Source organism: Phacochoerus africanus, chromosome 6, assembly GCF_016906955.1.
Source record: "Phacochoerus africanus isolate WHEZ1 chromosome 6, ROS_Pafr_v1, whole genome shotgun sequence".
Classification (NCBI taxonomy): domain Eukaryota; kingdom Metazoa; phylum Chordata; class Mammalia; order Artiodactyla; family Suidae; genus Phacochoerus; species Phacochoerus africanus.
Window position 1 is genome coordinate 35,024,459 of NC_062549.1, and position 13,470 is coordinate 35,037,928.

The 13,470-nt window shown below is 40.0% G+C and overlaps 1 protein-coding gene across 2 annotated transcripts in view; it reads left to right on the forward strand.

Moving 5' to 3' along the window:
• NCALD (neurocalcin delta) overlaps positions 1-13,470 on the forward strand; it is a 440,857-nt gene that overhangs the window by 230,292 nt on the left and 197,095 nt on the right. For both annotated transcript variants that reach the window (XM_047783505.1, XM_047783508.1), the window contains exon 3: positions 4,319-4,368. The gene's annotated coding sequence lies outside the window, so the exon portion shown is untranslated. The remainder of the gene's footprint in view (positions 1-4,318; positions 4,369-13,470) is intronic.

Below are 13,470 nucleotides of genomic sequence, written 5' to 3' on the forward strand. Positions count from 1 at the left end.
TGTGACTTGATTCCACATTTTAACAATGAAAAAGTCTAAAATATCCCTTTTCAAATTGTAATGTGCTTGTATGTCAACAAAGTATGAGAGAAAGAAAAATATACAAAAACAATTTCACAGAGTTTTTAAAATTAAAATTTCTTGGAAAGATTAAATTAAGTCAAAATATCTTTTAAGTATCTATATTTTAAAAATGAATAGATTAGGAATTCCCGCTGTGGCGCAACAGGATCGGCAGCATCCCTGGAGCACAGGGACATGGGTTTGATCCCCAACCCTGCTCAGAGGGTTGAGGATCCAGTGTTGCCATAGCTGCAGTGTAAGTCACAACTATGGCTCGAATTTGATTCCCTGGCCTGGAACTCCATATGCCATGGGGCAGGCAAAAAAGGAAAATAAATAAATAAAATAACCTGGATGTTATAAGTAAGAAAAAAATTAAGAGCCTGTCTTAGATCAGAATTCTTATATTACCAGAACTAAAAATAGCATAACAACTATTATTTGTGGAACATTCAAAGGTTCAATATTGCCTGAGGTCCTTAGCACTGAAATATATTGCCTCTATGTTCAAAGGGACAGATTTATTAAATTTTTGGTAACGTTCCTAGTTCTATTCAGTTCACTGTTAAATGCTTGGAGGAATGTGAGTCCTTGGTTTATTGACTGAGATGCATTTTGCAATGATTGGTACATCATCAAATATACAGAAATTGGTAGAATATTACATTTTTCCTAATGTGTCTGTTGAAACACCTTTTCTTCTCGAATTACTACAATTGATTTTTTTTTAAAGAGTTTTCATAAGCTCCCTAAATTGTGAATTTCTTGGTATTTCATTCCTAATAAAAGGAGCACTCTGATATTTAAGAATTAAATGATAAGGGTTTTTTATTCCTATCACATTTAAAAAAAAAGAAAAAGAACTTTGGAAGTCTTCCCAGCTGCCATGCATGGTACATAGAAGCCTAATGGCATCTGAAATATCTGCTGTTTACAGTGAGACTGCTAATGGTGGAGGCTTTGCAGTCAGCATTGGAGAATGAAGTCTGTTTCTAGAGCCACCTTCCTCTTTTCCAAATGCTGGCAAGAAACTAATTCTACCAAAAGCGAATACTGCCTTTCATTCCACCCTACTGTGCATTGCTCTCAAGCCTTCTGGTGCCTACCCGACCTATTCTCTTTTCTTTTCAAGTTTTTAGCGTATAGTTGATTTACAAGGTTGCAATAGCTTCTGCTGTACAATAAAGTGATTCCGTTATACATATACACATACCCATTTTCCTTCAGATTCTTTTCCCATGTAGATTACCACAGAATATTGGGTAGAGTTCTCTGTGCTATACAGCAGGTCCCCATTGGCCAATAATTCCACATACCTCAGTGTGCATATGCCAAACCCAAACTCCCAGTCCATCTCTCCCCCACACCCACCGTCCCCTTTGGTAACCATAAGTTTTTCAAAGTCTAAGTCTGTTTCTGTCCTGCAAATAAGTTCATTTGTATCTTTTTTTTTTTTAAGATTCCACATATAAATGATATTATGTTTGTCTTTCACTGTCTAACTTCACCTAGTATGATGGCTTCTAGTTCCATTCATGTTGCTACAAATGGCATCATTTCAGTCTTTTTTATGGCTGAGTAATATTCCGTTGTGTATATATACCACATCTTCTTTATCCATTCTTCTGTCGATGGACTCTTAGGTTTCTTCCATGTCTTAGCTATTGTAAATACTGCTGCAATGAACTTTGGGGTGCATGTATCTTTTTGAATTATTATTTTCTCCAGACAGATGCCCAGGAGTGGGATAGATGGATCAAATGTAGTTCTATTTTTAGTTTTTGAGGACTCTCCATACTGTTTTCCATAAAGGTTGTACCAATTTACATTCCCACCAACAGTGTAAGAGAGTTCCCCTTTCTCCATACCCTCTCCAGCATTTATTGTTTGTAGACTTTTTGATGATGGCCATTCTTCTAGCTGGTATAAGGTGGTACCTCATAGTAATTTTGATTTGCATTTCTCTAATAATTAGTGATGTTGAGCATCTTTTCATGTGTTTTTTAGCCATCTGTATGTCTTCTTTGGAGAAATGTCTGCTTAGATCTTCTGCACATTTTTTGATGGGGTTGTTTGTTTTTTTGATATTAAGCTTCATGATGTATTTGTATATTTTGGAGATTAATCCTTTGTCAGTCACTTCATTTGCAGATATTTCCTCCCATTCTGTAGGTCATCTTTTCATTTTGTTTATGGTTTTCTTTGCTGTGCAAAAATTTTTAAGTTTAATTAGGTCCCATTTGTTTTTTTCTGTTTTTATTTTCATTACTGTAGGAGGTGGATCTGAGAAGATATTATTGTGGTTTCTGTCAGAGAGTGTTTGGCTTATGTTTTCCTCTAAGTTTTATAATATCTGGTCTTACATTTAGGTCTTTAATCCATTTTTGAGTTCATTTTTGTGTATGGAATTAGTGTTATAATCTTATTCTTTTGCACTATCTGTCCAGTTTTCCCAGAACAACTTATTGAACAGGCTGTCTTTTCTCCATTGTATATTCTTGCTTCTTTTGTCATGGATTAGTTGACCATAGGTGTGTGAATTTATTTTTGGGCTTTCTATCCTGTTTCATTGATTGATATGTCTGTTTTTGTGCCAGTACCATACTGGTTTGATGACTATGGCTTCATAGTATAGTCTGAAATCAGAGAGCCTGATTCCTCCATCTCTATTTTTCTTTCTCAGGATTGCTTTGGATATTGGGGGTCTTTTGTGTTTCCATACAAATTTAAATTTTTTTGTTCCAGTTTTGTGAAAAATGTCATTGGTAGTTTGATCAGGATTGCATCGAATTTGTAGATTGCTTTGGGTAGTATAGTCATTTTGACAATATTGATTCTTCCAACCCACGAGTATGGTATATCTTTCCATCTTTTTGTGTCATCTTGGTATTTTTTTCCTAAAGAAGTAATCCTCCAATATTTAAGAATTAAATGATATGGGTGGGGTTTTTTCCTTTTCTTTTTTTTAATTAAAGTATAATTGATTTACAGTGTTGTGCTAATTTCTGCTATACAGCAAAGTGACTCAGTCATATATATATATATATATATATATATATATATATATATATATATACATACACACACACACACATTTCCTTTCTTATAGTATCTTCCATTATGGTCTATCCCAAGAGACTGGATACAGTTCCCTGTGCTATACAGCAAGACCTCATTGCTTATCCATTCTAAATGTAATAGTTTGCATCTACCAACGCCAAACTCCGAGTCCATGTCAATCCCTTCCCCTTTCTTTTCTTCTTTTCTTTTCTTTTTTTTTTTTTAAACAGACCTCTCAAGAGGGCTTTGACCCCATTGATGGTTTTGAAACCATATTAGATAGGCTAATTAGACTATCTAGATTGGTGTTCCCAGAGGTTCTAAAATACATTTTCTCCTCAAAAAGAGGTTTTAAATGCCAGAAACAAAAGCTAAGAGCCCTTGCCCCTCCCTGTGTCCACTGGCCATGGAATTCAGTAGATCACAGCCCTTCATCCAAGCATTCTCAGTAAGATATACTGAGCCAGGCTCCTTGCAGGCCAGTTGCTTTGGTCATTCCTTTCTTCTAACCAATACACTCTTCCCACTTATCAACCTATTTATTGTGATGTCATATTGTACACTATGACATTGTACCTAATAACTCTTTTTGGAATGTACCTAGCCTTTGGTACACCTAAAAGGCGGCTCATTTGGCACTTGCTCTGACCTGAAAAATGAAGACCTGTGTTCCTGCCTGTCCCTTCCCTTGGATCTGTATCCTCTTCCAAGGAGTTTATAATAGCAAGAGGTCAATGCCAGACTCCCTATTATGTCAGCTTCTGCCTGCTTTCCTAGGCAAGTCCTTTCTGGGGGCCCCCACCTCTTCCCCACTTGCACTCTCTTTCTCAAGTGGTATTATTAAAACTAAGGCCAAGGTCATGGGAAGCTTCCCAGTGCTTGCCACTAAATATGTGGGGATAAATGACCTTTAAAACATCCTTCAAAGAGTTTCTGCTGTGGCACAGTAGGTTAAGAATCCAAGTGCAGCTTCTTGGGTCACTGCTAAGGTGTAGGTTCCATTCTCTGGCCCGGCGTTAAAGGATCTGGGATTAAAGGCTCTGTGTTGCAACAGCTGCACCACAGTTCGCAGCTGTGGCTCGGATTCAATCCCTGGACCAGGAAGTTTCACAGGCACAGGTGTGGCCATAAAACAAAAAACCATCCTTTAAAATATTATATATTCAACATGGTTGTTTTGCCTGTTTTCTTTTAGATCATCTCAGCTTTGGTCCCTTGGAACCACCCACTAGCAGCAGTGATAAAGTAAGTGTATATTTTAAATTTTCTTTCAATCAGCTATAAATGGAAATCTCAGTTTTGCTCAGTGGTTTTCGCCAGAGACAGTTTCATTCAGCTACTTTATCGGTGAATGGTAGTATAATAAATGGGAGTTTTATATATAGGAAAGATAATAAACCTCTTTAAAATTTGTGAAAAAGATAATGCATAGAAATGAAATACATAAGCACTGCTTATCAATCTTGAATACTACATGTAGCATAACAGAGTATATTTGCAGCCACCGAATGGAGTGGTTTTTATCTTCATCCCGGGCAGCTGCCAGAATCGTCTCATGGGGCACATTACAACAGCCTCTTCCTCTGTTTTTAAATAGGGCCATAACCCAAGAAGTGTCTCAAATGGCATTAAGCACCAGTTAACATCTAGCAGAGTTTAGTACTTAATGCACACATAATAGAAATGTGGTGGGGAATGAAGGGGTGGATTAATTAATTCATGAACTTCTTCTCTGTGAGGTCCTCACCGGTAAGAGGTAATGTGGTGCCACTGGGTGGTGCCCCAAATCTGGAGCTAGATGCTTGAGTTCAGCTCCTGGCTCTGCACTCACTAGCTGCATGACTTTGGTCCCAATCTTTCAGTACCTGGGGTTTTCCATCCTTAAAATGGGGCTAATAACACTACCTCTCTTGTTGTTGTTATGAAGTTACTGTAAGAATTAAATGAATGAATATTTACATAATGCTTAAAATAATGCCTAGCACATCATAATCTATAAAATGTTTGTTGAATACATGAAATATAGAGGTATTCTGAGGCTTCATATTTAAGAGACCAAAAAACTTGTTTGACCTAGATGCAATGATGCTCCAGTAGCAAGAAATGTATCTACTGCCCAAATCCTGGTTTCAGTATGATTTCCCAGTGAAAAGAACCAGAGAAATAGCTGATTGAGGACTGGCACAAAAAATATGCAAAATGAGCCTGGAGTCTCTTACAGAGCCAGAAGGTAAAAGAAGAAAGATAAAACAAAATCAAAAAACATCTCATAATGGTGAATGTGACACAATGTGTGTCAAAAGAACACAGGAGCCAACTGAAGGAACACCCAGTGGTCAAAGCTCGAACAATCCGAGCCACAAAATATATAAGCCAAGTCTGATAAAATAAATATCTATTTATATGTATATGCATAAATATGTATATTTATATACACATAAAATACATATAAATGTGTGTATATATGTGCATACACACATACACGCACACACACATATATATACACACATACACATATATATGACTGGATAAATACATGAGGAAAATAGAAAAATTCTAATGCAGAAGAATTCCAAATAATATAGGTGGATACTCAGGAAGTAAAAAACATAACTCTGGATGGGGGTTTCACATAATTTCTTCCTTCCAAAGAGTATAGTGTGGAAAGAAGCCAGTGAAATAACAACTCTCAATAGAGAAACCTGACAAACACTACCTCAAGCCAGGTAATCCAGGTGAATATAAATGGTGATGTGTCGTATTGATATCGGCATCCTTCACATGATGTGATGAGAATGGCACTTGACCTCTGTCATCTTCCTCCCAAAACATACTACCCTAATCTGATCATGAGAAAAACATAAGACAATCTCAGTAAAGGTGCATCTTACGAAACACTTGACCAGCCCTCAAAACTGTCAAGGTTATCAAAAGCAAAGAAAGCCTGAGAAACTACCACAACCAAGAAAAGCCTAAGGAAACTGGACAGTTAACTATAAGGTGGTTTCTTAGAAGGGATCCTGGGACAGAAGAAGGACTTTAGGTACAGACTAAGGAAATCTGAATAAAGTATGGAGTTTCGTTAATAACAATGTATCATTGTTTGTTCAATTGTGAAAAATGTACCATCCTAACATAGGCGATAACCGCAGTGGAAACTGGGATTGGGGTTTACAACAATTCTCTGTAGCAGCGTCACAACAGTTCTGCAAGTCAGGAACTCTTCAAAAACCATTATTAAAAGTGAAGGCTGCAAGTAGAAAAAAACGGTTTGAAAGTATACTCTCCAATTTTCAAGTACCAAGATAACGGTATTTTGAAAAATGTTGAATTCAACGAATTTATGTTTTGAGACTTATAAATGGAGAATTATATTTTGCATTTCAAGGTTTGAATTGGATAGAGGTGTACCTATCAATAAAGCATTCAGTTATATTTCTGCTCTCCTCAAATGGAGGGAAAAAATAGCACTGGCAACACAAGCCTTTTTTTTGCAAGAATAGTTATTACTGGAGTTCAAAGTGGATTCTCATATATGCATTAGCCATATATTGCAGCCTAACACATTACCATACCCTTAGTGGCTTCAAATAGCATAACGTTATTATTCCACAGTTTCGGTGGATCAGGAATCTGAGTGTATCTTAGCTGGGTCCTCTGCTTAGGGTCTCATGAGGATATAATCAAGATGTTGGCTGGGCTGTGTTCCTTTCTGGAGCTTGTTTTTTTTTTTTTTTTCTCCTAGGTTCACAGGGTCATTGGTGGAATTCACTTGAGGTTGTAGGACTGAGGTCCCTTGTTTTCTTGCTGGCGGTCAGCTGGGGTGCTCTCACCTCCCAGGCTGTCTTCATGATGTCTTGCCCTGTGGCCATTGGCCTCTCACAGGCCTTGTCACAACCTGGCTGCTGACTTCAAAGCCAACAGGAGGCTCTCTGACCGCTGTCTGCTAGGACAGAGGCTTATATAGTGTAATCTCATCCAGGGAGTGCCTGGCTCACATGGCTTTGCTGTACTCTATTGGCTGGGAGCAAGTCACAGTTTGTGCCTGCATTCAAGGGGAACAGATTGTGCCCTATCCCAGGGCGTGACTCACTGGGCAGTCGCTAGGGTATGGCCACTACCACAGGAGGGTTTTGAAACAGACCCAAGCAGCTGAGCATCCAGGAGCAAAGTAAGTAAGAGGAGAACAGGTCAGAAATGCTTGCCTCTTGCCTTCAAGCAAACTATAACTTGAAGTAACTAAATATGATATCCCTCCACCACCCCCTTTCTGCTCTCCCCGCAAATAAGCAGCATTGTTTAACTTGTAGGAATATTTTTAAACTTTGAGGAATATTTGAAGATGAAGGAGGCAGAGAAAAATACTTGGAGAGAGTTCATAAATAACCTCACCATTTTCCTGACAAGGGTGATTTTCCTCCTTAGCAGTGAAGAAATTTGCACAAAATATGTTCTCAGCTCAGTGACAACACCATTTATGCACTTTGAGAATTCTCATGATAAAAGTTCAAATAATAGGATCTCATTTTCTTTTTTTTTTTCTTCTCCTTTTCTAGGGTCACTCCTGTGGCACATGGAGGTACCCTGGCTAGGGGTTGAATCGGAGCTGTTGCTGCTGGCCTACACCACAGCCACAGCAACACCAGATCTGAGCTGCATCTACGACCTACACCACAGCTAATGGTAGCACTGGATCCTTAACCAACTGTGTGAGGCCAGGGATTGAACCCACACCCTAATGGTTCCTAGTCAGACTTGTTAACCACCACGCCACTATGGGAACTCCACAGACCTCATTTTCAAAGTTTCATGACTTAGTTTCTTTTTTCATTTTTGAGACTCTTGCATTTTTTAATATTTAATGTTTTTAACTTGTCTAGTAATTAATAGGATGATAACTGTTTAACTTAAATTTTTTACCTTTTCCATGAGGCTTATAAATTTGATACTTTAAATGTCTTAAATATCCATTTTCACTGATTTCTTCTTACGGGTTCTGAATCCTTTTCTTACAAAATATTAACTATAGAAATTCTGCTCTTGTCATTTTGCTGCAGTATTATCATCATCCCCTAGATTCTCAGAAACTTTTTTTTTTTTCCTGATTGTTCCTTATAACACTAAAACATCCCAGAAATCCTAACATTTAGTCATTGGAACTGCATTTGCCAAGTTGCTGCTTGCATCTGGAAATAAAACACAAGCATCCTTTGTGAGACCCTGCGTCTAAAATGTGGGTTTGGATAATGTGATCCCTGTCCGTGCATCTCCGTGGAGGTTAATACAAACCTATTAGCCGATTGAACCAGAGACCTTTGCTGTCTGTGTCTCAGATACGCAGCCACCCTGAAGAAAATGGGCAACTTGTGGAAATGAAGCTTACTAGCAGCCACGCTGACATGAAAAGAAAATACCTATTCTTAGAATTTTGTCAAGAAACTCAAAGGAGAAACGATTTCTTGCGGATCCTCCTCCCCCACCCTTCACCTCTTTTTCTGCCTGTATTTTTCTTTTTTCTTCTCACTCACAACTAAGCCTTGGACTGTGGCTGTTAGTTTCTCTTATGCCAAGGGGTACAAACGGTTGCTCTTCAGAATGGCGAGAACATAAACAATTGTAGCTCTTGGTAAAACAACTCATTTAGCAAATAAAGGTCAAAGCTTGCCTGCTTGCTTCCTTCCTTTCTTGGGGTTATTTTCTTTGTAGGAATTAAAGAAAGGGATCTCTTTGAAAATATAGAATAAGTTAGAGCAAATAGAAGTAACCTTTTCTGCTTGTGAAGGAAGTATTAAGTGAAAACCCAGAAGAAGAGCATTTGTCTTTGGCTGGAAGGTAACAGGATAAAACGATTCTTTATCGGAGCTGAATCCGAGGGAAGATCTTGGAATTTGCTAATGTTGCTGGCCTGTGCTGACCATCAGATCTCTTTGCCCAGGTTTTAGAGGGATTTAGACTTGCCTGATAATTTCACCAGATTTATTTACTGGGTGTCTTCCTATATAAGTCTTTGTATTTTTTTCATCTATTACCGAAATTCTGGATTTATGTAAAATATGATTGGAGCAACCAATAGATCTTTTTATCAAAAGACCTGGATTTAATTTGAAGTAGTATATTTTCTAAATAGTATCTCTGTACATGATGTCTGTCTTGAGATTTTGTTTCTAAGCCATTCTAACATCATTTTGCATCATCGTGAGCAAATCTAAGTTGGATTTCCCTGTTTGGGAGTACTGAGGTAGCAATCGGTTGTGATCCTTTGGGTCTTCTATTGGCATAAGATGGGTATTCACAGAAGTTCCTATCGTGGTGCATCGGAAATGAATCTGACTAGGAACCATGAGGTTGCAGGTTCGATCCCTGGCCTCGCTCAGTGGGTTAAGGCTCTGGCATTGCCTTGAGCTGTGGTGTAGGTTGCGGATGTGGCTCAGATCTGGCGTTGCTGTGCCTGTGGTATAGGCTGGCAGCTGTAGCTCCAATTAGACCCCTAGCCTGGGAACCTCCATATGCCTTGGGCATGGCCCTAAAAAGTTAAAAAAAAAAAAAAAAAGACAAGTATTCATGAACTCAGTTCTTTCTATTTATTTATTTTTTTTGAGTGTCGAGGCGGTGCCAATGGTGTTTGGTTGCCAACCACCTTTATGCTAATCAAATCATGTCCACCCTTCCTTTGTTTTTTGGTTTTTTGTTTTTTTTTATTACTCAATGAATTTATTACATTTATAGTTGTACAATGATCATCACAATCCAATTTTATAGGATTTCCAACCTACAACCCCAGTGCATCCCCCCACCCCCCAAACTGTCTCCTCCAGAGACCATAAGTTTTTCAAAGTCTGTGAGTCAGTATCTGTTATGCAAAGAAGTTCATTCTGTCCTTTTTTCAGATTCCACATGTCAGTGAAAGCATTTTGTGTTGGTGTCTCATTGTATGGCTGACTTCATTTAGCATGATAATTTCTAGGTCCATCCATGTTGCTAAAAATGCTGGTATTTCGTTCCTTTTAATGGATGAGTAATATTCCATTGTGTATAGGTACCACATCTTCTGGATCCACTCCTCTGTTGATGGACATTTAGGTTGTTTCCATGTCTTGGCTATTGTAAATAGTGCTGCAATGAACATCAGAGTACATGTGTCTTTTCGAGTCATGGTTTTCTCTGGATAGATGCCCAGGAGTGGGATTGCTGGATCAAATATAGTTCTATTTTTAGTTTTCTGAGGCATCTCCGTACTGTTTTTCACAGTGGTTGCACCAATTTACAATCCCACCAACAATGTAACAGGGTTCTTTTTTCTTCGCACCCTCTCCAGCACTTATTGTTTGTAGACTTTTTGATGATGGCCATTTTGGCTGATGTAAGGTGGTACCTCAGAGTGATTTTGATTTGCATTTCTCTAATAATGAGTGATGTATAATCATTCCTGGGAACTTCCATATGCCTCGCACGTGGCTCTAAAAAGCCAAAAAAAAAAAAAAATTCATGAACTCATTCTTCCAGCTCTTTTTCTGGTACTGTCCTTGGGGCCCTGTGTCCACACAGATGCCCACACCACCTCCTCCCACACCAAGCTCTCCTTTTCCTGAGTTTCCTATCACATGTGTATTCTGTGCTTGGGCATTCCTGTCTGGTCTTACTTGCCTGTTGTTTGCTATGGATACTTTTTCTCTCCAAAGAGACTGTTAGCTCTTTGAGGCAAGGATCCTGCCTTCTTGCCTTTTGTGCCTGTACAGTGCTCAGGGTCCTGAGCACTTGATGTCTGCCTGCCACCATGCCCCAGGCCTTCATCCCTTAGACCTGATCAAAACAGTGTTTTCCTCAAATCAAGAGACTTAGGTGCCTTCCACTGGCCTGGCTCTGTGTTGCGGGCCACCGAGGTGGGCTCAGCCCAACAAAACCATCACCCCTGACTTTGAGACCTCCCATCTTCTTCTCAGGACCCTTTGCCATTCCTGGATCCCAGGCTCCTTGCTAAGCATCTCTCTTGTGACTCATTCTCCGAGGTCCTGATGTCACTGGGGTCTCAGCTGAGTATCACCTCTCCCAGGGCAATCTTGTTCTAACTGAGAAATCCTGAAAACCAGAAAGATTTTAAGACCCCAAGTAATGCACTTCGAGTAGTGAAATTCCAGGCACTGTGATAAGCAACAGTGGAGATATTTTAACCCATCCTTGTCTGGCCTCCTTTAAATAACACCACGCAGGGCAATGCCTACTCTGCTTGCTTACAGTTGTACCCTGCCAAGGCACTGTTACAAGAATGGAAATGTTGATCTCGGACCTTACAGTGTAGATAACCTAGAGAATAGTTGGAGCACACGTGCCTATAGAGCAGACCATGTACTGTGAGTCTTTCTAATCACACAGTTCTGGCTTCTAACCTCGGTTTTTCTGCTTCTTAGTTCTGTGGCCTTGCACAAGTTTCCAGAATTTTCCAGGGCTCATTTCCTTCATTGGTAACATCAGGATAACAAAGCCCAAGAATATTATGAAAATTCAAGGAGTTAATGTTTGGGCCATTCTCGGCCCATAGTAAAAATGCATGCCATGGGTGACAGCGACCTTAATAACTAGAGCCAGGGAGGATTAGAAGTCCAAGCAAAGCAGTTGGGAGGTCTGAGACTGAAAAGAGGTATGTAGAGTAAGGCAGCGGTGAAAGTGGAGGAGACTCCCCCCAAAGGGCCTCCTCGCCTCATAGGAGAACATGAGTGCTGTCCACTATCTGTGCATGCTTGGCCACTGGTACCTAATCCCTGACATTTTTGGCCCAGAAGCAGTCTTCTAGGGAGTGGAAAACGTACAACTGGGACCCGTGCACATTGTTACTGTAGAGTGCAGGGTGGTCCCATCCCTTCTCGTAAGTGTTTGTTTTCCAGTCTCTCGGAAGACTGTGGACTGTGTGGTCCTTAAAGCCAGGATTTGCTGGTTCATCTCTGTCATCCCCAGGCCACTGTCTGAAAGCATATGCTCAGTGCTTAATCATTGGTAGAAGGATTGAAAGGAGAGAAGATGCTGGAGTTTAGCTGCACCACATCTTCCAGCAACATAAGACTCAGGACCAGTGTGTGAACATATTTCCCCTGAGTGCACAGACATGATTCAGTCAAATGAAAGATGGAAAGAGTGTGGGTTTTGGTTCTTTCTTCAAAGCAACATTGTTTGTGGGGTCAGAGGCAAAGAAAGATAGGACTTCAGAGAGTTGGAACAGCCTTAAGAAATGCTGATTGTGGTGCATGGAAGAAACAACAGAACCCAACCAAACAGAACCCTGACCATATAAAACTAGAAGAGGAGCCTGTAAAATCAAGCCTGATGGCCAAAAACGATGAGTTGGCAGATTGGAATGGATCATTGCGAATTCCTGCAGCCACCTGGCTTGTGATTTAACACTTCTCTGGCTTTTGTTCCGTAATATTATAGGCTGATTTTATTCCCATCTTCTTGTCCTTGTCAAAAGTAATGATTTTCTTTAGAGGCTATATTTTTCTTTCCATTTTTGTTTATACCTTGCCATCCTACTGTTGACAAGATTGGCCTCTCACACTCTGCCTGGGGTGTTTTCTATTCTTGTATAGTTAAAATTGCCAGAGGATTCTTTGAGCAGCTTTATTTTGAAGAATGAGCATCCATAGAATCCCAGCATGTCCTGGTGGCTCCCCAATGAAAGAGGCACATAGCTGTTAGGAACTTGTGACCAACCAGGAAACTTTGCACATTCAGGCACTTTAAACGCTTGAAAGTACCTGTTGTGCATCTCATTACAGAGATAAGATCCCAGGTGTGACTTCTTCTGGGGTGGATGCCTCCCTGGAAGTTGCCTGGAGTAACATAAAATGTGATTTCTTTACACAGTGGACCACCTGTCCTTTTCTCCCCAGCATCAGGTTGGAAATGATGTTGAAAGACCTCCTGTCCTTCTCCTCTGCTCCTGCATCCTCTCCTCCCTTTGATCCGATCCTTCTCCCCCATTTGAATGGTCTCCTCTGTGCCGTGTTCAGATGATGCTCCTTCTGATCACAAAACCATGATGGCCCCTGCAACAAATGGGAACTGGAAGCTGGAAATTGTTCTTTTGCTTTCTTGATGCATGGAATCCAGAAAGGTTAGGGGTGTGAGTAGAAGTTGCTTTGATGACAGTTGCTTTAATTACAATGCTAATGGCTGCTAGCACCATAGAGGATGGACTTTTGACAAAGTGGTGAAATGGTCCAAGGTTGGCCTTGTCTTTCTGAGCCTCTTCATGTCTCCATCCTTCCAGGGGCTCCTAACACCCCCTCCCTTAACCCCCCATTTTCCTCAGCCCTTCCTTTTCAGGGCAAAGAGCACTCAGAGCTTCAGGCGCCT